This window comes from Phyllobates terribilis, unplaced genomic scaffold (genome assembly GCF_046119375.1).
Source record: "Phyllobates terribilis strain yellow unplaced genomic scaffold, ASM4611937v1 Scaffold_8__6_contigs__length_399053987, whole genome shotgun sequence".
NCBI classification, from domain to species: Eukaryota; Metazoa; Chordata; class Amphibia; order Anura; family Dendrobatidae; genus Phyllobates; species Phyllobates terribilis.
Window position 1 is genome coordinate 269,005,439 of NW_027362768.1, and position 26,212 is coordinate 269,031,650.

Sequence of the window (26,212 nt, forward strand, 5' to 3'; positions counted from 1 at the left end):
CAGAATTGTAAGAATTGGCCTGGTCATTAATGTGCAAACCACCCTCGGGGGTTAAGGGGTTAAGCCCATGTTGATTATATAACTGCATCTTGAATATCTTTTTGTAACCAACTGAAATGCCAAGACTTGTGTCACTGTCCAAATAATTCTGGACCTAACTGAATGTACACTATGATGGCAATAAAACACTAAATTGCTAAGAGCTAAGCAACAGCTGGTATATTTTCTTAAATCATTGTTTTTATCATAGGTGAACATCAGATGGAGTTTATGGATTATGTGGCTGCTAAATTTCATGAAGAAGCTGGTATTTTTAAGCTTTTGGTAAACAAAAAGATTACAAATAAGTATCTGTCTAATCTATTTATCTATGAAATCTATCTGTCTGGTAGGGTCCCAAAAATAGGTTGCCACGCAGTCGAAAGGTGGCTGTTTCCATTAATAGTTTAAAAATTCACTAAAAACTTATTGTTATGGTCACATGTTATACTGAGTCATTTTTGTAGTGCAAATGATTGATTTCTATCTACTACTTAGCTCGCAACAGCTTCAGTAAAAAAGCATACATTGATTTATCAATGTTGAACACAACTCAATGATTAGCAGCATTAGAAACCCTTTAGGGTATGGGCCCAAGATCAGGCTGTATCAGCATTTTGGATGCATCGTATTTTCGCTGCGTCCGATCGCGCAGATAAATCCGCATGTGTTCATTGAACACATGCGGAGTTACCTTATCCTGTACATTCTATTGTGGAAATTTCTGTTGCTGAGACTAGCATTTCCACAACAGAAATTGACATGCTGTGGCTTGTAAATCCACGCCGCGGGTGAGTTAACGCGGCATCAAATAGAAGCACTGTGGGCACGGGATTTATAGAAATCCCATCCACTGTGCTTCTACTCTAGAACGCAGCATTTTGGACGCAGCGCAGGTGAGCTGCATCCAAAACGCTGCAATTACGGATCCTGGGTGCGCAGCCTTATTCACACATTGCAATAGAAAAAAATGTAACCCCTTTTTGACTAAACTCATTTTTGATTTTGTGCTTTTCTTTGAGGTAGGGAATGTGTAAAATTAGATAAATGATGATGCTGCAAACATATCAGAGGTGGTAGATGAACAGGATTCAAGAGAGTTGAACCTTTTAGAAAGTGACAAACTCTGTTACCTCAGAGCCAAAAAGTTGGGTCCCTTCTACTCGGGATGGAAATCCCAGAGTGGGGATTGAATATCATTTTTACTGTCTGAACCTGTGAGGCTTTGTCATTCTATAATGTTGAGTGTTTCTTTAAGGTTGAGGTCAGATGGCCGTTAGGGTTATCCAAGAGAATCAGGCCATTTATGCAAATGACACTTGGTGATCAGAGTGTCAGCATTGTGTGATCCGATACGAGAGAGAATCGGAGCAATCTGTGAGGAGAAGTGACGTGCCCCCTGGGCCGTGTGTGCACGCATTGGGGTTACCCGGAGCCGGGTCTCTGGGGGTTGTAGTCTCCGTGGCGGCGACCCGGTCCCGTGGCTCAGGGTGGTCAAACCAGTGGCAGTCTTTTATATGTTTTAGGTTAATGTCCGACTACGCCACCCGTGGATTGCGGTCAGGGTGTACCGCCGCTGCGAGGCAGACCGCTGAGGCTGGTGTTGTGTGCACAGCAGAGAATGGGACAACTCCCCACGGAAGGAGTATAGCCTCAGCGCAGTGAGTGTGGATGATGAGAGTGATGGTGCACGGGTGTAGCGTCTGTCTGCACTCTTCCTGGCTACCTTGCTGTAAGCGAGTGGAAGTAGCCCACGTCCCTGAGCATACCGTGTAGTGCTCACCCGTATGGCTGGTGACTTGGGGCCTTCTGATAGCCTCTGCTCCTCGATGGCGGTGCTGGTCCCATGCTCGTGACTGAGCCTCCGGGCTTCTATGGCCAGAGGACCTGGAATCCCCTGCCGACTGGTTTCTGCTGCTGGACTTAGAGATCCTCACAGCCTCGGACTCCGTTGTCCGGTAGTAGTGTCTTCATCCAGGACGAGCTATATCTGCTTCCAGTCCCTGGCACTCAGCTCCTGCTCCTACAGAGTTCCTAGCTGTTGCTTTCCCTGTGTCTGCAACTTCACTCTCTACTCTCTCTGGAGCTTCACTTTCTCCTCTAACCCCGCCCGAGATCCAGTTTATATAGGGCAGGTTCCTCCCCTATCTGGTCTGGGACAGGAGGTGTTGCATGTTCAAGGGCTCCTGACCAGGGAACCTCCCACTTGCTCTCAGATGTGATATTTCTATCACTGTGGCAACCAGACCCCTCTGGTGCCACATTCCCCCCTAGTGAAATTTAGTACTCTGGGACTAAACACATTTTTGAAACATAATATAACAGGGTATAAACAATAATACAACAACATATGTACAAGAAGTTTAGTCTTTAGAGGTCACGGCGCGTCCGTGACCGGGTGTCCATGTCACCCAACGAGGTGAAGTCTTGCACGGTTCGGGGACCTGTCCAAAGCAAACCCCAAATGTTGGCCCTGGGCGTGGCTGCAAGGTGAATCGAACTACTTTGGACCACATGGGGCCACGCCAGACAGGTTTTTCTTCCGTGGCCGTCTTCGCAAGAGGCACCAAGTGCAACTATTTACAATGTAGTTCCGGTTATTCAGCGTCCATAACCTGACAGTCCAAATAAACCTGCAGGGTAACTAGAGGAACATAATTAATAAACAGGCAACAAAAATATAAACCATTTTCAGCATTTGCAATTTACAGGTTAATCCACATTCTAGATTCTCCAGCGAGCGGGCATCTGTCCTCTAGTGCTCCTGGTGGACCTACGTAACCCACTATCTGGCTCTGCACTACAGGGTGTAGGAGGTGTTGCGGGTAGGCCTGGCAGCTTCCTGCGTACTCTTTGGCTTACTAGGGGCACGACAGGCTCACTACTAGCAGAGGGTTGATTCTCCTGAGCTGCTGGTATGGATTCTTCTGCCTCCTGGGCCGGCTGCTCTTCCGACACTCCCTGTTCTTCTGTAGGCCCTTGAGGGGCTGGCTGGAGAAAGGTGAGGACAGGTACCACGACTGAGCTGTTGATCTGAGTCCAGGATCGGGGAAAGTCTCAGAGTACGGTACTGATCATTTCTTCCCTTTCCTCTGCGGGTTGAGAGTTCTCTTAATCTTCGTCAGTGCTTTGCAACTGCTCGGGACACTTTTTCAGGTGGTCTCTGGAGACAATGGCCGTGGTTTCTCCTCCATCCTTACTGATTATACAGATTTTTGGATTCTCATGGCGTGAAGGCAGTACGGTGTACGGTTCTTTCTCCCACTGATCATCCAACTTATGGAGCCGCCTCTTTCTCTTCAAGACCTGCTCTCCAGGTACCAGGGGAACAGCGGGAGCATGCTGGTTATAAGTCTTCTCTTGCCTTTCTCTTGCTTGATACAGACTTCGCTCGACGCTCTCTTGAACTTTCCGGTACTACTGCTGCCGTTCTGTATCCCAGTCTGCCTCTGGCGAGGTGTCCTCTGGTGTCAGGACTCCCATATCCAGGTCAATAGGCAGCTTACCAGGTCTTGCTCTCATTAGGTAAGCCAGGGTACAGTTGGTGGAACTTACTGGGATGTGGTTATACAGGTCCACCAGATCAGGCAGTTTCCCAGGCCACAGATTACGTTCTTCCAGGGGCAACGTTTTTAGCAAGTCTATCACCACCTGGTTCATTTTTTCACATAGTCCGTTGATCTGAGGGTGATAGGGCGTTGTTCTTATCTTCCTGCAGCCATACCAGTTGCAGAACTCCTGGAAGACCTCCGCTTCGAAGGCTGGTCCTTGGTCCGTCAACACTTGCTCCGGATACCCATGTGGATGGCAGAAGTGCAGCTGGAAGGCTCTGGCTGCTGTTTGAGCTGTCAAGTCTTTGACAGGGACCACCACCAGGAACCGGGAGTAGTGATCTACGATGGTGAGGGCGTAGATGTACCCAGATCTGCTCGGAGCCAGTTTCACATGGTCCAGAGCTACCAGCTCCAGTGGCTGCCTGGTGATGTTGGGCTGCAGAGGAGTCTTCTGGCTGGCACAGTCCTTCCTTTTTAGGTTGCACGGGCCACAGTCTCTGCACCATCTCTCGATGGCTCCTCTCATGCCTACCTAGAAGAACCGTCCACGCAACAGGAACTCCAGCTTCTTCCATCCGAAGTGCCCTGCCCCGTCGTGGTATGCCTCCAGAACCATAGCCGCGTCTCGTCTCGGGACAACTACCTGCTAGGTCAGCTCATGTGTTCGGGAGTTGACCACTCTCCGGCACAGCTTCTCTTTGTAAAGAAACAGCTTACTTTTCTCTTTCCACAGTTGCTTGGTCTCCTCCGGAGCGTCTGGGTCAAGGCGGGCATCAGCCTCTGTCAGCATTTCCTTCACCAGACGGACTGCGGGGTCACTGTCTTGCGTCTCCGCCCAGCCGTAGTGGGGTAAGGGATTGAACGTAGCAGAGTGCCTGTCCCTTACACGGTGGGAATACTGGGTAATCCCATGACGGTGGAACGCCGGGAGTTCGATCTCTTCTAGTTCTTCTAGATCTTCTCCTCTGTCCAGTAAGTTTGGCATCCTGGACAGGGCATCCGCGTTGGCATTTGAGCGTCCCGCCCGGTATTTGATGGTGAATTCATAGTTGGACAGGCGGGCCATCCATCTCTGCTCCAGGGCACCTAGTTTTGCAGTGTTCAGGTGTGTCAACGGGTTGTTATCCGTGTACACGGTGAACTTGGAAGAGGCAAGGTAATGCTTGAAACGTTCGGTCACTGCCCACACCACTGCCAGGAACTCTAGCTTGAAGGAGCTATAATTCTCAGGGTTCCTTTCTGTGGGCCTTAGTTTCCAGCTGGCGTAAGCGATTACCCGTTCTCTCCCCTGCTGAATCTGGAACAGTATGGCTCCTAGCCCGATGTTGCTTGCGTCCATGTGGAGGATAAAGGGCTGGCCGTAGTCAGGGTACGCCAGGACTTCATCCCCCGTGAGGGCCATCTTCAGCTGGCGGAAGGACTCCTCTTCCAGCTTTTCCCACCTGAAGGGTGGCTTCTGGGTTTTGGCCTTCCTGGACTGGCCTATCAGGAGGTCCTGCATAGGAGCTGCCATTCTGGTGAAACCGGGAATGAATTTTCGGTAGTAGCCTACCAACCCGAGGAACTGCCGTACTTCCTTTACGCTGGAGGGTCTTGGCCAGTCCTTAATCACGGTGATCTTATCGGGGTCGGGAGCCACTCCGTCAGCACTCACCACGTGTCCCAGATACTGTACTTTTGGTTTCAGTAGATGAGACTTGTAGGGTTTCACCTTTAGGCCGTAGCTTGCCAGGACGTCAAACACTTCTGCCAGGTGTTTCAGATGGTCCTCGTAGGTCTTGGAATAAACGATGACATCGTCCAGGTATAACAGGACCGTCTCGAAATTCCGGTGTCCCAGACAGCATTCCATCAACCGCTGGAAGGTCCCCGGTGCGTTGGAGAGCCCGAACGGCATACAGTTGAATTCACTGAGACCCATCGGGGTGGTAAACGCGGTCTTCTCCTTGTCCGCCTCTGCTACAGGAACCTGCCAGTACCCGCTAGTAAGATCCAAAGTGGAGAAGAAGCTAGCCGATTTTAATGCAGCTAAAGATTCTTCTATCCTAGGTAACGGGTACGCATCTTTGTGTGTGATTCGGTTGACCTTTCTGTAGTCTACACACATTCTCATGGTGTTGTCTTTCTTTTTCACTAGAACTAGTGGAGCTGCCCATGGGCTACAGCTGTCCCTGATTACCCCAGCCTCCTTCATGTCTCGCAACATCCCCTTTGCATGCTGATAGTGTGCAGGGGGTACAGGTCGGTATCTTTCTTTTATGGGTGGATGGTCTCCTGTGGGGATGTGATGTTCTACCCCCTTTACTCGCCCGAAGTCTAGCAGGTGTTTACTAAAGACTCTTTCGTACTCCTGAACCACCCGGTAGACTCCCTGTTTTTGGTGTGATGGAGTGGAGTCAGTACCCAAATGCAGCTGCTGACACCAGTCCTCCATATGTTTCTTAGAGCCGTTACCTTCCTCTGATTGAGACGGAGGTAAGAGTTCTACGGCCTTTACAGAATTTTGGTTTATGGTGAACAATTTGGCTAGCGTGGCATACCGGGGCAGGTATACTTCTCTCTCCCCGATATTTAAGATGCGGACAGGCACCCTCCCATGGCGTACATCGACCACCCCCCGTGCTGTCAAAATGGTGGGCCTACTGTCCGAGTAGACGGGTTCGACCATTGCTTGGTAGTCTCTGCCTCTTAGACCAATAGCTGCCCGTCACCATATCATCATCTCACTTTTCGGGGGCATGGCAATAAGGAACGGGTCACACATTCTCATGCTACCAATCTCACCACCAGATAGTTCCACCTGTTGCCGTTTCATCAACGCCCGGATCTCCTTTTGTAGGACACGCTGCTGGCTGGAACTGGCGTTCATGGCAACCTGCTGTAAAATGAGAATTATCTCTGCAAGACAATTTTCAATCACGTTAGTACCCAAGGTTATTTTAGGGTGACTCTCACGACGGTCAATGTCCACAATAATCAGTCCTTGTGCCGCCAGTTCAACTTTACCGATTTTAATGGTCACCTCTTTGAATCCCACCTGCAGCACGGGCTGACCATTGCTGGCGATGATACTCAGGTCGTCATCTGGGTAGCGGGTTATGTCCGAGTCATTCCAGTACCGCTTAAAGAGCACATAAGGGATGGTAGTCACCTGTGACCCGGTGTCTAGTAGGGCAATCATAAGAATGCCATCCAGTACCACAGGCAAGACTGGACGTCCCCCTACGTATTTATCACGCCAGTTCGATGGGCCTGATGATCTTATACATGGGGGTTGGCCCTCTGCCCCAGGTTGTGCCCGTTTAAATGACAGTACCTTGCCATATGTCCTGGTTGATTGCAGCGGCGGCTGATGGGTTGCCCGTCCTCGTTGTATTGGTCGCTGGGTCTTCCTCTGGACGATGGGATCCTCCTCTGTCGGCACCACGGGACGTCCTCCGGTCCGGATGCCAGCTGGATCTTTCCTGGAGGAGAGACCTGTAAAGACTGCACAGTTCTGGTTAGCGCGGCAACGCTTTTGGTTAGCTCTTGGACCTGATGGTGCAGGTCTGTAGCCGGGTTGTTGTCCAAAGCCTGCGCATCAGCTCCCACAGGCCCTGCAGACAAGGGCGCTGCCTCCTTGGGATAAGTGATAGCGGGGCGCCTTTGGGTTACAGTGCCACCCGGTGCCGGTTCTCGGAGCACCCGGATGGCTCTGTCCTTGAACTGTGCAAAATCTAAATCAGGGTCCTGTAGGGCCATTGCCCGCAACTGGGTTTGGTGGGCATTGGACAGTAGACCCTCTATGAATTGTTCAGTCAACAGCTTATCTTCATTCCGCACGCTGTCAGGGTCTGCCTGCTTAATGGCTCTCAGGGCCTCCTGAAAGTTCAAAGCATAGTCCCTTATACTTTCTTGTGCCCGTTGCTTGCACCCGTAAAATCTTAGTTTAAACTCTGCTGAGGTGCGGGTATCAAAAGTGTCCTTTAGACGGGCCAGTATTTCTCTGACAGTCCCCTTCTCCCGTGGTGGCCAGGACTTAACCTCCCTTTGGGCTGCTCCGATTAACTGGCCCACCAAGATGCTCACTTTTTGCTCTTCTGTCAGGGGGTATACTTGGAAGAGGCTGTTTAGCCTTTCCTTAAAGTCACTTAGGGTGTGTGACTCCCCTGAGTACTGGGGTAGCCATGCCGCTCCGGGGATATATGGCATCGTGAACGGCATCACTGCGGCAGCAGCCGCGCTGGCGGTGGGAGCTCCCTCCATTCCTGGTATCTTCCGCCCCCCTAGTTAACCGTGGCCTACCTCTTGTTGCTCTTCCTCCATCGGCCGCGGCTCCGCAAGTGATCGTCGGGGTTGAGGACCTTGCGTCGCGTGCTGATGACGTCGGCGTCCGCTGTGCTCCTTCCAGGACCTTGCGCAGCGTCCGTGCGTAAGGCGGGGCTTCAGCTCTCGCGCGCTTTCGTTGTCCACGCCCCTCTTCTTCCCGCGCGGCGTCCCGAAGATGGCGCCTAATGGCGGGAAAACGACTGCGGATGGCGGGAAAACTGCTGCGGATGGCGGGAAACTTCACCACGGCAGGTATGACAGTCTTTTGAAGGCACGCAGTACCCGGTGGTTGCGGGCACAAAATCCTGCCGACTACGCCAAAGTTGACGCGCCCCCTGGGCCGTGTGTGCACGCATGGGGGTTACCCGGAGCTGGGTCTCTAGGGGTTGTAGTCTCCGTGGCGGCGACCCGGTCAAACCAGTGGCAGTCTTTTATATGTTTTAGGTTAATGTCCGACTACGCCACCCGTGGATTGCGGTCAGGGTGTACCGCCGCTGCGAGGCAGACCGCTGAGGCTGGTGTTGTGTGTGCAGCAGAGAATGGGACAACTCCCCACGGGAGGAGTATAGCCTTAGGGCAGTGAGTGTGGATGACGGGAGTGATGGTGCACGGGTGTAGCTGGAACGACTCAGAGTCTTTGCAGTGCAGTACAGGGTCTTTACTGATGATGATAAGGCGGACCCTCCCGGGAGTACTGGCTAGCATAAGAGGCCGGGTCAGTCTGTGAACAAACAGGAGTTCCCCTGGCCAGGTGGAGTTGTAGGCCTCCCCGTCTGTCTGCACTCTTCCTGGCTACCTTGCTGTAAGCGTGTGGAAGTAGCCCACGTCCCTGAGCGTACCGTGTAGTGCTCACCCGTATGGCTGGTGACTTGGGGCCTTCTGATATCCTCCGCTCCTCGATGGCGGTGCTGGTCCCTTGCTCGTGACTGAGCCTCCGGGCTTCTATGGCCAGAGGCCCTGGAATCCCCTGCAGCTGGTTTCTGCTGCTGGACTTAGAGATCCTCACAGCCTCGGACTCCGTTGTCCGGTAGTAGTGTCTTCAGCCAGGGCGAGCTATATCTGCTTCCAGTCCCTGGCACTCAGCTCCTGCTCCTACAGAGTTCCTAGCTGTTGCTTTCCCTGTGTCTGCAACTTCACTCTCTACTCTCTCTGGAGCTTCACTTTCTCCTCTAACCCCGCCCCAGATCCAGTTTATATATGGCAGATTCCTCCCCTATCTGGTCTGGGACAGGAGGTGTTGCATGTTCAAGGGCTCCTGACCAGGGAACCTCCCACTTGCTCTCAGACGTGATATTTCTATCACTGTGGCAACCAGACCCCTGGGGTGCCACAGAAGATGGAGAACAAAATTTCTCCATCCTCTCCATTATCAGTGCTCGGAAATCGGACTGCATCCATAACAAGGAAAGGTAGAGGGCACCACCATAAATAAAGTCGGGATCTACTTATCACATACCCAGTGCAGAACATGGAAAAAGCAAAGAAAAAGAAGGTATGCGAAGACAAGGAACACCTGACTAAAATATATATTTATTTATTAAATGACACCCAAGGCCAAAACAAAGAAATATTAAAAAACACTTAAAAAGTAAAAATGGCCATAACAGTATAACAAAGCAAAAAACAACACCTGTTCACACCTATTTCTTGTTTTGGAAGTGCCGTCAGTTTTTTCTGTTTCTATGTATAAACTTTGACTGAGCACTCCGCTTCTATGTCACAGGCGATTTTAATTGCAGCAGGATCTTATTATCCCGCACACAAGCAGACATAGTCACTTAGAGATGAGTTTACATTGATAGGGTCCTGGTATTTTTGAGAAACGCCTTACCGTGGCTACCAGGTACACATGAATTGGCCAATTTATGCACTAAGATTTCTCACTTATTTCTATTTTCCCAAAGCAGTAATGCTATTCATATTTCTTATATTTCATGTTTGTATACTTAGCTTCCCAGTGTGCTGCTTTGTTTGTTAATTAATAACAGTATAACGGACCACAACACTATAGTGTTGAAGTCTAATCCACCCGTCTGTAAGATGGTACATAAGGTACCAATAATCAGTAAGCCAAATGTTATGGCCATTTGTGCTTTTTTTAAGTATTTTTAATATGTCTTTGTTCTGGCTTGTGTGTCATTTAATAAATAAATATATATTTTAGTCAGGTTATCCTTGTCTTTGTACACCTTCTTTTTGCTTGTTTTTTCCATAATCGGACTGCATCCGAATCAGATATCATTTCAGTGTAGTCTGATGGTTTCCATGCACTCATTGCCTTGCAGCGCCAAGTGTGATCCAAATATCGCTTCAAACTTGGACAAGCTGCAATTTTTTTCCTCGGACCAAGCAAAAAATTGGACCTGTGTGCGGCCTCATAGACTAACATTGGTCCGAGTGCAACCTGATGTTTTGTTGGATCGCGCTCAGACAGTGGTGTCAGCGATCCCTAAGCCATTCATGCAGAGATTAAAGTATGCTGTTGGTTGAACTGTTGTTTAACAAACTGTTGTAATACCGACAGTGCCATATACATCTTAGTCCATATTGCCCATTCAACTTGGCCATATATATATATGTTCAGTGACAATGGGCACAAAACAAAAATTATTTCTGAAAATATTCTTTCAACAAAAGGTCTTTTATGAATGATTGATCTTTCATTGAACAAAAGATCTTCTTCCAACTTTCAGCCTAAGGCTATTTGGTCAGTATTCGGTCAGTATTTTTTCTCAGGAGTGGGAGCCGAAACCAGGAGTGGGTGATAAATGCGGAATTGGTGACTTGTTTCTGTCATACCTTTTCTCTGATTGTTCCTCACCTGGTTTTGGCTCCCACTCCTGAGAAAAAAATACTGACCAAATACTGATAGTGGGGCCGTGGGCTAATAAACAGAACTGACTTCATTTCAAATGATGATACTCTTTGTTTGTTTGGTTAAAACAATAGTTCGTTCTTCCGTATTTTCCTGAGGAATGATCGTTTTGGTTGAAAGAATTAATTTTCATTGACTTTAAAGCGAATATGTCACCAGATTTTTGACACCACACGTGAGAGCAGCAAAACGTACAATAGAGCGAGCCAAAGACCGTTTCCAGCGATGTGTCCCTTACATGGCTGCTTGCCGTAGTTTTGATAATCTTCTACAGATAACAGTGATTTTATCACTAGAGGACTAGTAAACTTGCTGTCATGTAGTCCGCCATATTCAGGATCTCTGTATAACCCCGCCCTACCACTGATTGCTAGCTTTCTGCCTATGCACAGTTTACACGGAAAGCTGCCAATCAGTGGTGTGAGCGGATTATACAGAGCTCAGCATTCAGGTAACTGGTAGATCTGCAGCAGATAAAACTGATTTTAGCAAAATTGCACCATGCAACCCAATAAGTGACGCATTGTTACAATCAGGGTCTCTGCCTCTACATCATGCTGCTCTGACAGATTCCCGTTAAAGCGAATATGGCAGCAGGATTTACCCCTATTTACTGATTACAGAGCTGCATTTGTCATTTCACACTAATTTCTAGCGACCCCAATGTTTAGGCAAGTTCTTAGCACAATCAGAAAATCACTTTATTATTATTGTGGTGCTAGATATTATAATTAGCTGGACTAGTCTAAGAGGCATGCACTTAGGCCCCTATTCATCATTGTTAAAGGGAATCTGTCACCCCCTGGGACCTATCGGACCTCTAATATGGGCATACAGGTGATAGAAATGTAAATCTATTGTCACGCCAGGTGTGGGAAAGACTTAGTGCAACACTGAGGGAAGAGGGAAAGGGAGCCCAGACACTAGGGAAAGGGGGAAGTGGAGACCTCCTAGTCTAGTCTAGTGTCACCTTGTCTCAACTACCATCCCTATATTGCCTCTACAGCAATTGCTGCACACATGCCTCGCCCTGTCTTTCCCTGGCTTATGGCTAAGGCTAGGGATGGGAGGAGATGAGCACTAGTCGATCTCAGCTAAACACTATAGAAAACAAGGGTAGACAAACAGTGGGGATTGCTTAGCTTTATACGACTCCAAATGTGCACACGGACTCAAGCTTCAGAGAGGACGAAGCACTGCTCCTGCCAAAACCTCACAAGTAGAAATGAATATAGCCGACACCTCCCTCTCAGACACACCAGGTATATATACACCCAGGCCAGGAGCTAATTAGCAAGAGGGAGGTACTGCAACTGCACGGCGACTGTCTATCACCTCTGATACACCTGTGACATCTATACATACCTGTATGGCCCATATTAGAGGTCTGCTTGTTTTGAAATATCCTTTTATGAAATTTCTTTTCCTATGCTTGGCATCCGGGGGACGCCAAGAATTCCCTGCATACTTACTTGGAGACGCCAAGAAATCCCCACCTACCTACTTAATTTACATATTCCCCCTTCCTCTGCCATCCCGTGCATGTCACAGGGCCCTGTGATGTGCAGTCTAAGTCTGCATATCCCCCGCATGCGCAATGCGCCTATAACGTAAGGCGTATTTTTTTTTCTCTCGGCCCTATTTTACACTGCTGGGCTCTAGTGCACAGTTTACTTACAATGGTAAAGTATACACTAAAAAGGTAAAAGACAGAATTTAACTGAATCCTTCAACAGATTGAATGCTCATAATGCAAAATAAATGGCAACGAATTTTCAGCCATGTCAGACTATTAAGCAATTTCTATATCCACCGCTCACATTTTCACCATTTTTCTGTTACAATATATATTAATTTGAGACCATGCATTGCCATTTTTTACAGTATGCATTTTTTTTTGACACTTCACAGACTGTAGAAGTGAAATCCTATGTTTTGAATATTTAACTTCTAGTTTTTGAAAATAAAAAGAAGTTATTTTTAACTTATTTAAAGGCTATGCTAACTTTGTCAGTAATGTTCAGGCTATGATCAATTTCTGATCTTGATTTCAGATTATTGATTCAATAATGGCTCTCTTCCGAGTGGATTTTAGTGGGCGTGGAGAGTTGGCTGAAGACAGCAGAAACTAGCTCAGATGCTGTCTAGGCTTCAGAAAATTTCAGAAGGTGAGTTTCCTAAATTAATAACATTTTGTTATTTTAAAAGACAGCAATCACTTCAACAAGCACCTTGCCAAATACTGTCTGCTTTTGTATACAGGATTTATAAGCAAATACTCATACATATGGTGGTATCATGTCACAAGGCAAAATTGATAACTATGTGGCTTGGTGAACAAAACATTGAAATTTTGGATAATTGACCAGGAAACTTCCCAGATCTCAATCACGTTGAGTTGGACTGTGGTCAAGCAAAAAATGGGTGGACAAACAAAAACACCAAAATCGTGATAAAGCACTGATTAGACAAAAATGGGCTGTCATCAGTCAGGATTTGGCCCAGAAAATGATATCCAGCTACCAGAGTGAAGGGCAGATATCTTTAAAAATAACGATCAACCCTGTAAATTTTATGCGTTTGCATAAACTTGATGTATTTGTCAATAAAAGTTAAAAATGTATAAAATGCTGATAATTGTACGTCAGTAACCATAGAAATATCCAACTAAAAGATCTAAAAACACCAGAATTTGTCAGTCTTAAACATTTGGCCGCAACTTTATTTTCATGTGGCACCTGTAACAGCTTATTCTGCAGCCCATTCTTTAAAGCGATTCTGTCAGCACCGAATGACTGTTCAAACCAAGTACAGGCTCTCAGTGCTTCACGGCGGGGCCAATCATTTAAATACACCTTCTCACCTGTTTGGTTTTCATCTATAGGCTGGTCTTCTTTGGCTCTATGAAGGCTGAGCTGTCAATCAAAGAAGAGGGGGACATACAGGGGCAGATACAGGGAAAAACAAGCAGATGGGAAGGTGTACAAGTATTTAAATGATTAGCCCCGCCGTAATGCACCGAGCGGCGGGACTTAGTTTGAACAGTCATTCTGTGCTGTCCGTTCAAGGTCTCATGCAGACAAGAATATTATATAAACATGTGCTATCCAAGCTAAAATTGCCACATGTATATAAAAAACGGACACAGAGAGGGCATATGGATGACAATATGGATGAAAATTGGACGATTTTTCCTATGCTTTATTAAACTCTGGTTAAGGGCTCGCTCACATGAACGTATAACACGGCCGAGTGCTAGCCGATGTTTTATTACTTGGACCAATGTTATACTGTGGGGCAGTGCACTCAGATGTCATCCGAGTACAGTCCTACATCCATGGACACAAACAATGGAGAGGATGGAGAAATTACGTTCTCCATCTTCTCCACCCCTGTGATCCGATTCTCGCATGGGAGATAATCGCATTACACTTAGATTACACTCTCCTGAGTACACCGATACCTCATATGTGGAGGAAAACTACTTTTGAGGCACAGTGCAAAGCCCAGAAGGGAAGAAGCGCCATGTTGGAGTTCAGATGTTGCTGGAATGGTTTGAGGGTGCCATGTCACATTGACAGAGCCCCTGAGGTGTCAGAACAGCGGAAACACTCCATAATTGATGTCATTTTACAAACTACATCTCTCAATGAATTCATCTAGGGGGTGCAGTGAGCATGTTGACACCACATGTGCCTCACAGAAATTTATATCATTGGGTGGTGAAGGATGAAAAATTACATTTTTACCGCTGAACTGTTTTAGCCCCAAATTTTTAATTTTTATAAGGACTAATAGGAAAAAATGGACATCTCAGTTTGTTGTGCAATTTCTCCTGAGTATGCAAATACCTTACATGTAATCGGGAATTTGAGGCACAGTACAAAACTAAGAAGGGAATGAGTGCCATAATTTAGTGCAGATTTTACTGCCATGATTTTTAGGTGCCATGACCCACTGGGAAAGTGGACTTTGAGGGGGCCTACATATTGGAAATTCCCCAAAAGTGATACCATTTTAAAAACCGCACCCCTCAAATACTTTAAAACTGTTGTCAGGAAATTTTTTAACCCTTCAGTTGCTACACAGAAATTAATGCAAAGTGAAAAAAAAAATTCAATTAAATTTTACCACTAAAATCTTGCTTTAGCCCCAAATTTCTCACTTTTGCAAGAGGTAACACCAAAAAGTAGACCCTACAGTTTGTTACCCACTTTCTTACGAATGCGTCGATTCCACACATGTAGTCAAAAAGTTCTGTTTGGACAAACGGCAGAGCTCGGAGTGGAAGGAGCAATATTTGAATTTTGGAACACAAATTTGGCTGAAAGTGATGGTGGGCACCATGTCGAATTTGCAGGGCTCCTAAGGTGCCTAAACAGCAGAAATCCCCAGATAACTGATCCCATTTTGGAAACTACACCCTCAAGCATTTTATCTAGGGGTATAGTGAGAATTTTTAACCTACAGGTACGACACAGAATTTGATAACATTAGGTGATCATATTGAAAAAGTTAATTTTTTTCACAACAATCTTGCTTTAGCCCAAAATTTCTCACTTTTGCAAGAGGTAACACCAAAAAATGGACCCTACAGTTAGTTACCCATTTTCTTATGAGCGTGGCGATACCCCATATGTACAGGTGCATCTCACTAAATTAGAATATCGTCAAAAAGTTAATTTATTTCAGTTCTTCAATACAAAAAGTGAAACTCATATTATATAGTCATTACAAACAGAGTGATCTATTTCAAGTGTTCATTTGTATTAATGTTGATGATTATGGCTTACAGCCAATGAAAACACAAAAGTCATTATCTCAGTAAATTAGAATACTTTATAACAGTTTGAAAAATGTTTTTAAAATCCAAAATGTTGGCCTACTGAAATGTATGTTCAGTAAATGCACTCAATACTTGGTCAGGGCTCCTTTTGCATCAATTACTGTATCAATGCGGCGTGGCATGGAGGGGATCAGCCTGTGGCACTGCTGAGGTGTTATGGAAGCCCGGGTTGCTTTCATAGCAGCCTTCAGCTCGTCTGCATTGTTGGGTCTGGTGTCTCTCATCTTCTTCTTGACAATACCCCATAGACTCTCTATGGGGTTAAGGTCAGGCAAGTTTGCTGGCCAATCAAGCACAGTGATACTGTTGTTTTTAAACCAGGTATTGGTACTTTTGGCAGTGTGGACAGGTGCCAAGTCTTGCTGGAGAATGACATTTCCATCTCCAAAAGCTTGTCGGCAGGGAGAAGCATGAAGTGCTCTAAAATTTCCTGGTAGACGGCTGCACCGACTCTGGTCTTGATAAAACACAGTGGACCTACACCAGCAGATGACATGGCTCCCCAAAACATCACTGATTGTGGAAACTTCACACTAGACCTCAAGCAGCTTTGATTGTGGCCTCTCCACTCTTCCTCCAGACTCTGGGACCTTGATTTCCAAATGAAATGCAAAATTTACTTTGCATTTACTTAGTGTCAATGACTGCCTTCTGGACATCTGTCAAGTCAGCAGTCTTCTCCATGATTGTGGAGCCTATTGAAACAGACTAAGGGACCTTTTTAAATGCTTAGGAAGCCTTTGCAGGTGTTTTTTGTTAATCTAATTTACTGAGTTAATGACTTTTGTGTTTTCATTGGCTGTAAGCCATAATCATCAACATTAACACAAATGAACACTTGAAATAGATCACTCTGTTTGTAATAACTCTATATAATATATGAGTTTCACTTTTTGTATTGAAGAACTGAAATAAATTAACTTTTTGATGATGTTCTAATTTAGTGAGATGCACCTGCAGTCAAAAAGTTCTGTTTAGACAAACAGTAGGGCTCAGATCGGAAGGAGCAATATTTGAATTTTGGAGCACAAATTAGCTGAAATAAATTGCGGGTGACATGTCACATTTGCAGGGCCTCTGAGGTGCCCAAACAGCAGAAGCCTCCCACAATTGACCCTATTTTGGAAACTGCACCCACAAGGATAGGGTCCATCACAGTGATCAAATGGAACCAATAGGAAAAATTCCTCCTGTTGCCATGTGACGGCCGACAGGTAACGTCATCTTTTTTCTGGAAAACGAGACGGAGGGCCAGGGGATGGATCAGCAGGACCCAAGGAATGGCGGAGGTAGCGGGGAGGTGTTTGGGGACATCATTTCTCTCTCCTCTGACATGTATATCATGTCAGAAGAGAGATAAATTATTTTAATAGCGGGCACACTTTTTTTTTTTTACTTGATCGCCGTTTTTCATTGAATAACAGCGATCACGTGATTGGGGACTGGAAAATATGACCCTGATCATGTTCTCCCCAGGTAGCTGAGACCCTGGAGATTTTTGGACTCTGGGGGGTGCTATAGACCTATTCCCGATTGCCGTTTTAAAACGGCAATGAAGGAATAAGGCCCCTAAGCGGCCGCTGTTTTAATGTGTATCGGCGGTCGTTAAGGGGTTAAAGCACTGCTTTACAGCTTCCGTGCATATATTTTGTTATGTACATGAGAACAAATCCAATTTGATTCTACAATGAAATAACTTTTCTAATTGTGCCATTTATTTCTTTAGAGTACAATGTTGCTGTATTTATTACAAATCAGATGACTGCTGATCCAGGGGCCACAATGACGTAAGTTACAATTCAAGTTTGTATGGTAGAAATCACAAATTTTACAGTCACATCACTTTGATATGATCTATATCACATCATGTCACATTCAGGGAGAAAAATAAAATGGAGACACCAATATTGGTTTCCAAAAATGATGAAGAAAGGAATCCAGTAGGCAATGTGGTTTGTCCTGATGAAGAAGTCTGTGAACTTTGAAATGCGTTGATAATTAAAAAACACAATTCTCTACACGTTGCCTCTTGGATTCCTTTCTTCATCATTTTTGGAAACCAATATTGGTGTCTTCGGAGCAGAAAAGATCTATTCTCCTTTTTATCATTCTCTCTGAATGCTTCCTTGGATCTGCAGCAGTAGTTTTCTGAACTTTTTATGGTGTTGTGGACCCACAACCTTCCTTGGTGAGCACATCTCTGCATCTACTGTTCTCCCATTCTCTATCCTTGTAAGACCCTATTTTGCGCTATTGTCGTCCAGCTTTCCTATTGGACATCATATCACATGGCATTCCCACTGATCAGCTGTTATTTGCTCTAGTGGCCACATGAATTAAACACATGTAATAATGCTGCTGGACATATTCATCAAGATTAAGAGTCCACTGCCAGGTATTGCAGAGGAGGTTCTATTCAAAAGACCCAGCATCAGCTGCTACACATTGATTGGAGCTGCACTTTGTTGCTCTGTTCCATGTGCTTACATCTGGCAGCCAACACAGCAAATAACCTATCGGTGGGAGCCCCAGGTATCAGCCACCACCGATATCATATTTATGACCTATCCTTCCAATAGGTCATCAATATGATATAACCAGACAACACCTTTACACCTGTCATGTCCAAGGATTTCAGATATGGCAAAAAAGGCAATGTTTTTTAAATCATCTTTGCATGTGGCTGTTTATCCTTTATTTGCACCAAATTTGCTCTTTCTCCAATTTTTACTCAATTCCTCCACTTGAGTGAGAATTGCAACTTTTTAAAAACTTCTCCATCCACAAATCAAAAGTGGAAAGAGCAGCATAAAATATATAATTATAACCTCAATTTGACTGAAAAGACTCAATGTCAGGGTATTTACCGTCATCAGTGCAAAATAGGAGTACTGGTTGGCTAGGCAAAAGGGCTTTGTCAGGGAGTCCAAGAAGTATAATTTCTGTTTGTGAAGAGAGCCAAATTGGTGAATGTAAACCCGTAAGACATGCATATTGGATGGATGTAACCCTAATTATCATAAACCTATAAATATACTGAACATTATGAAGTTACTACATAGTGTGTTCCAATCTGAAAACAGAAAAAAGCATGCAGGGTATATATACAGTACATCTGTATATTACCATATGGGGACCAGTATTTTATACGTATCGCCACAGCAACAGGGGTAATTTTGTTGCAATTGTGGCATCCTATTAAAGTACTATCGAGTTCAAGTGAGTGCTTTAGGATGACCCATTATTTCACAAATATTTGTAAGGCCTCACTCAGATATTCATAAATCACGTCTTGTGTTCTATCTGTGTTTCATACCTTTCAAAAACCATGGTGTGGTTAAGAGATGGGCTAATTTTTTTGAGTGGAATTGAGTTCTACTTGAATTTTACAAAAATCCGTATTTTCCAGAATGTGGATTTTTTGTAATTCCCTCTTTGCAAACTAAGCAAAATTCAGTCTGATGACCGCCATTTTACTGAACTGGAGTGGGCTAGAATAAGGTTACAAACAATAAATTAAACAATGCTCACCTTGCCGGCCACCTCTACTACTTGCTCATACCCGTATGGTCCTTGGTGCATTTTCTTACCACCGATGTGTGCTGAAACCCCAGGCATCTTCACGCTAGGCCGAGATTTCTGGTTTTGACAAGGCCTGGTATGACACTGCGCATGCGTGAGGATGTCCTTGACCTAGTCTCAGCCAGAAGTCCCTGTCCAGAGTGCATGTCGTAATGTCACGACGTACACTGCGACTTTAGGACCTGCATTCTAGACCGTGACTTCCAGCCCCGACTAGGCAAAGCAGATATCTGCACACGCATGTTATAAGGTTATGATGTGCAACATCTACATCTTACGTTTACTATGCCCTGGGGATCTTTCCAGACCCTAAAGCATAATAAGAGACATTCAATTAATGCAGAATACAGCATGCAAAAACAATCGTAGCATGCTGCTATTGACTCGCCCCCTGGGCCGTGGGGCACGCGGAACCGGGCGATAGGGAGACGCTGGGAGTAGTAGTGGTGACCCGGTCCCGCGGCTCAGGGTGGTCAGACCAATGGTAGTCTGCTAAGTGCTTCAGATAATGTCCGACTACGCCACCCGTGGATTGTGGTTATTAGGAACCGCCGCTGCAAGGCAGTCCTCTGGGGCTGATGATGGGTGCAGCTGAGGTGATGTGACTCCCCACGGGAAGAGTGCAGCCCCAGGGCAGTGTAGTGGATGTTGGGAGTGATGGTAGTGCGGGTCCCGGTGCTGATAGTGCTGGAGGCGCGAAGGAGCACACAGACAACAAGTTACAGTCCAGGGTCTTTACTCACAGTTCGTTTGTTCCAGGTCACTTCGGCCAGCAGTGACCGCCCGAGCCGTGCTGCGTCCACCAGGTGAGGGGCTCGGTCAACTCCCAGGCAGTTCAGGAGCATGGCACAGGACCCCCTTTTATCCTTTCTCTGGCCTGCCTCACCAGTGACCCACTTTTGTCCAGCTGCCGCGGACCTGTGCGGTTAAACGTGGGTCCCGTCCTCCGCTGTCCTATATGGTGCCTTCCTAGCAGGTTTGATGAGGTGTCGCACCAATATATGATCATGACGACCGGTCTTTGGCTGAGGGTTGTTTCTCCTCCACCAACTTGGGATCCGGTACCCTTAATCTGCCTGACCCTGCACCCTGGATTCTCGTGGGTTCTTAGGGTCCCTTCCACCTTCTTGTTCCTGAGCCCTTCTGTTTCTCTGTCTCTCCTTCTTTGCAGTTCCTTTCTGTTTCTGTTCCTTTGTCTTGGAGCTGAGATGAGCCAGAATCTCAGCTCCCCTTCACCTCCTCCTCGGCCTCTTCTCCAGGCCCACCTCTCCTTCTCCTCTCAGGCCCCGGCCTCTTGCCTAGGCCTGCCTCTGGAGCAGCACTCAGCCTGAGCTGCTGCTCCCTGTCTTCTCCTCTCCACAGAACTGAACCTAGATCTCAGGTGGTGCCCACCTTTTATACCTCCCTCTAGCCATGAGCCCAGGTGACCAGCAACCAATAGGCTCCCTCCTACGCTCAGGAACCGCCCCCTATCTGCCCCTACAGCACTGGGTGTTCCACCCCTCCCTCCCCACTCCAGCAGGGACATGGTCGGTCATGCCTGCACTTCTGTCTAGTGGGAGCACCGTTGAGCTGTCCCTCGGAAATGGGGTGTGTGTGCTGCATGCAGCTAACTGAGCCCTGGTCCACACTCCATCCTTACCTGGGAGTGGAATATCACACCTCCGGTCTGAGGTGCAATACCCCTGTAGCGGCCGCACCCTCGGGGCGCTACATTCCCCCCTGGTAAAGCACAGCACGCCCTCGGGCTGGAAAAGAGCAAAAACAGTTGATTACAGGACATGCAAAGACTTTTTCAATAACTTTTTACATTAGAAACAGACATTACGGTTCAACTCCCTTTATGGGACACACTTTTCTTTTCACTAGACATTATAGAAAACTTTTTCAATACTTCCGGAACTCTTTTGTATAAAACATTATAGAAAACTTTCACATGACTATTTAGCAGCATATAAAACGTTTTCACATAAAACATTTTTTTAAGTAAAGCACATTCTTGGATCCTGGCGGCGGTGCAACTTGCGACCAGGTGTTCTTTCTTTTTAAAGGTGCAACAGTCCATTTTAACTTTGAGGTAGACGTTGCGGTTCTTGTATAAAACCAGTAGGGGGGCGCTTTAAGAAGCGCAACTATATACATGGGATTGGCCGTTCCCAGTCCTCGGCCAGTTTTGGGAAGGGAAATGGCTGCTCACAGTCCTCAGCCTGGTAGGGGATGTAGGGGATAACTTTCACACAGTCCTATATCAGTCCCAACAGGGACCACACGCAATTTGAAACAGTCCCACACAGTTCCTTTGCACCCTTACGGGTAACTATTTATAATGCCACTTGACCGTTCACTAGTAACGGTGTCTTCGTGACACTCCTTCTTCCTCCTCATACGGATCTTCAGGCCCGTCCGGGCCCTCCTGGTACTCAACGTCCGAGTAGTGCTGTTCCTCCTCCTCTACTACTCGGCGGACGTGTAGGGCGTACCACCCCTTCACGCCTTGGTGTCGGGTGTAAGACACCACGTCGCCTGGGAATAGATCCCGCCCACGATGGCCTTCCGGTAGGTGACTCTCCACATCTCTCCTTGTCACAAACACGTCACTGCTGGTCTCGGGGTCTCGGATGAAACCGCAGCCATGTTCCATGTGAAATTTCACGACAGTCCCGGTGACTCGGGGACCGCGGGCAGCTCGGGGATCTCGTCGGGCCTTCATCTTCTGCTCCGCACTTTGGGCCTGCAGCTTCTCCTGTTTCATGTGCCGCTCCCGCTGCTCCCTCTCGAACACCTCCAGCTGTTGGCGGCAGTACTCCCGTCGACGGGCGGAGTACGGGGGCGCTAGGCCTTGTGACCGGGCCTGCGATTGTGGTCTGCTGATCACGCCCGGGGTCAGAGGGCACGGCGTGGGGCGGGGCTCGCTGGTGGTGTCGATGGCCTGGGAACCGGTTGGTAGCGGTGGAGGCACGGTGTCGATGGCGGGTTCAGGTACGTTGGGCTCCGCAACAGGGTGCAGGGGCAGGTCGGCGGACCCAGGGTTCGGGGTAGGGGCGTCTCCGTTACCTGCCTCTGCTGTCGCGGCCTCCTCCGCGGCGTCGTCCTCGGCCTCCGCTCTGCTTTCACTGCCCTCGGTGGCTGGTGTGCCGCTGGATGTCGACGGCGCCTCCTGCTGCAGGATCACGGCCCGCCGGGCCACTTCCTTCTTCCATCCGGCGATCACGTCCTGCTGCGCCCGGACCATCCTCCGGTCCAGCTCCTCCAGCGCAGCCCACACATACTCGGGGTCTTCCTTGGGGAGGTGTGCTAGCAGCTCCGTGAAGCTGCATGGGGATTCGGCCTGCAGCAGGCCACGCGCCAGGGCGCTGGAGCTGGTTCCTGTCTCTATCTTTGGGTGTGGCCTGGCCAGACTGATCCAGACTGCGTCCTGCCCAACAGTTTTCTTCTCTCTCCGCCCCCAGAGGGGGTGGTCCTGGGGCATTCTGCTGACAATCACTTTCAGGGGCAGCCCCCCCATGTTGATGGACATCTCCACTGCTGCATTCATGGCTGGTGGGGGCGGGCTCCTTCTTTGGCGCCATTCTGGGACCTGGCCCACGATGGGAGGTGGCTTCCTGCTGTCTTTTGGTGCACACATAATGGCGTCCGCTCTGCCAGGGCGGGAAAAACGGATGAAGATGGCGGGAAATGGTCCAAGATGGCGTCTGATGGCGGGAATCGGCTCCGGATGGCGGGAAACGACTCCGGACGGCGGGAAATTTCTTTTTAAGGTACATGTGCAATTTTCTTCAGGCACGCAATACCCGCTTGTGGCGGGTTGGTAATGATCCTGCCGACTACGCCAAAGCTGACTCGCCCCCTGGGCCGTGGGGCACGCGGAACCGGGCGATAGGGAGACGCTGGGAGTAGTAGTGGTGACCCGGTCCCGCGGCTCAGGGTGGTCAGACCAATGGTAGTCTGCTAAGTGCTTCAGATAATGTCCGACTACGCCACCCGTGGATTGCGGTTATTAGGAACCGCCGCTGCAAGGCAGTCCTCTGGGGCTGATGATGGGTGCAGCTGAGGTGATGTGACTCCCCACGGGAAGAGTGCAGCCCCAGGGCAGTGTAGTGGATGTTGGGAGTGATGGTAGTGCGGGTCCCGGTGCTGATAGTGCTGGAGGCGCGAAGGAGCACACAGACAACAAGTTACAGTCCAGGGTCTTTACTCACAGTTCGTTTGTTCCAGGTCACTTCGGCCAGCAGTGACCGCCCGAGCCGTGCTGCGTCCACCAGGTGAGGGGCTCGGTCAACTCCCAGGCAGTTCAGGAGCATGGCACAGGACCCCCTTTTATCCTTTCTCTGGCCTGCCTCACCAGTGACCTACTTTTGTCCAGCTGCCGCGGACCTGTGCGGTTAAACGTGGGTCCCGTCCTCCGCTGTCCTATATGGTGCCTTCCTAGCAGGTTTGATGAGGTGTCGCACCAATATATGATCACGACGATCGGTCTTTGGCTGAGGGTTGTTTCTCCTCCACCAACTTGGGATCCGGTACCCTTAATCTGCCTGACCCTGCACCCTGGATTCTCGTGGGTTCTTAGGGTCCCTTCCACCTTCTTGTTCCTGAGCCCTTCTGTTTCTCTGTCTCTCCTTCTTTGCAGTTCCTTTCTGTTTCTGTTCCTTTGTCTTGGAGCTGAGATGAGCCAGAATCTCAGCTCCCCTTCACCTCCTCCTCGGCCTCTTCTCCAGGCCCACCTCTCCTTCTCCTCTCAGGCCCCGGCCTCTTCCCTAGGCCTGCCTCTGGAGAAGCACTCAGCCTGAGCTGCTGCTCCCTGTCTTCTCCTCTCCACAGAACTGAACATAGATCTCAGATGGTGCCCACCTTTTATACCTCCCTCTAGCCATGAGCCCAGGTGACCAGCAACCAATGGGCTCCCTCCTACGCTCAGGAACCGCCCCCTATCTGCCCCTACAGCACTGGGTGTTCCACCCCTCCCTCCCCACTCCAGCAGGGACATGGTCGGTCGTGCCTGCACTTCTGTCTAGTGGGAGCACCGTTGAGCTGTCCCTCGGAAATGGGGTGTGTGTGCTGCATGCAGCTAACTGAGCCCTGGTCCACACTCCATCCTTACCTGGGAGTGGAATATCACACCTCCGGTCTGAGGTGCAATACCCCTGTAGCGGCCGAACCCTCGGGGCGCTACACTATTGCATCCGTGAATCGGATCACACACACCCATATAAGCCTATGGATGCATGTGAAACATCGCACTGCACTTAGATATCACCCGAGTGCAGTGCGATTCCTGCAGACGCCGGCAATGGAGGAGATGGAGAAATTAATTTCTCGGTCTCCTCCGCAGCTGTGCTGCGATCTTCTCATGCGAGAGGATTGAAGCACCGAGCACGGACTGTCGGATCCCACTTGCAGCCGAGCAGGAGCATATCCCGCTTGCGTCTCCGGCCTAAGAAATAATCTAGTGCATGCTGTGATTTTTTTCATGTACATATTTTGTCAGTGAAAAAAAAACGCTCATCTGAGCAGCCAATTGAATAACATTTGGCCATAGTGCTATCCATGTACCGTTCATTTTAACACAGACAGTACTCATACCGAAAATACGCTCATGTGAACCTACCCTGACAATGACCAAACACTGATGAAATTCAAACTGCTTTGCAAACTAGAAAAAGCACTGATGTTTGAAAGAGGCCTAAAGAAACTTGTGACAATGGGACTGAATGAAAACCCTGAATTTATTATTTAAGAGGTGTGTTCCAATACTTTTGCCTATATAGTATATTTCAGCACAATAAACTGTGCAAGTATGTAAACATTTTTGGGGGTATTTATCATAAGTTTTTTTTTAAGTTAGTATTGTTTATGGCTGCATTTGAACAAAATTTATCAATGTCATACTATGTTTTATGAATGTGGAACATCTTAAGATATTAAAACTTTTGTCTACAAATGTCACTCCTGTGTTTATGCCACCCCATTACTGGAGTGAGTTTGACACTTTTCTATTAAAATTTTTAGAAAATCACAATTCATACATTTGGCTAAGCTCTCATTTGCATAGATATTTTTAACGTGCTGAAGGGCGGCAGCTGTGGGCAGAGCACTCGTCTGTGGCACCCTGGCACATTACATGAAAGTGGAGGTCCTGGCGGGGTGTGTGGACTTGTGCTGTGTGGACATTACTTCCGTTCAGGCCGCATGTGACCTATGTTGCTGGTTTACCAGGACAAGATGTTTCACAATTCAGTGAGGGAGACCACCATTAAAAAATAAACTGTTTACTGAGCAACAACTTGATGATGATTATATACAAGGGACAGCAGGTACAAAGCCGTATGAACGTTTCCTTTGCAACTTGAAGCATTTTCCACAGTTTACTTCCTCAGTAGTTTACTTCAGGGATCTCTATGTCGACTGTTTTTCCCTACTTCACAACCCAGCTTCGACACTACAGTCCTGATCAACAAGTGTCATCTACTTGTTCTGCGGTTCCGCATCCTCTTTCCACTACTGGCGCCCTGAAACTCCTGCTGGGAACCCTTCACTAGTCCCACATACTAAGTCCTGCTTAGGCCCGTTACCTTCCAGCATTATAAGCTTGGGGTCTCGTGGCTAGGCTTCCTCTCCTAGGACCCGTCTCTGGAAGGCTACTCTGTCTCTTAGTCTCTTGTCATTCAGATTTCGCTATCCCTTCTCTTCAGTCTCCTCTCATTTAGGGTCACCCCAGAATGCAGCTCTGTTCACCCTGGACCTTCATCCCCGCTCACTATCCACTCCAGGCCCTATCTAACTCTCTGTTAGGAAGTTCTCCACTGTCTTCCCAGATAGTCCCTCCCATTCTGGGTTAGTCACAAACATTAACTCTAACTGTTCCGATTGTCAAACTACAAATATCTAACACACATCATAATTCACATTACTTATCATTAATACTTATTACATTTTACATGACATCTCACATTACACCATATAACACATTTCACAACATTGAAACTTCAAGGGGAAAAGTGGGCAGCATGT

The 26,212-nt window shown here is 47.6% G+C and overlaps 1 pseudogene; it reads left to right on the forward strand.

Annotated features, from left to right (window-relative positions):
* The window catches only part of LOC141157732 (meiotic recombination protein DMC1/LIM15 homolog), a 207,760-nt pseudogene that overhangs the window by 161,220 nt on the left and 20,328 nt on the right, over window positions 1-26,212 (forward strand).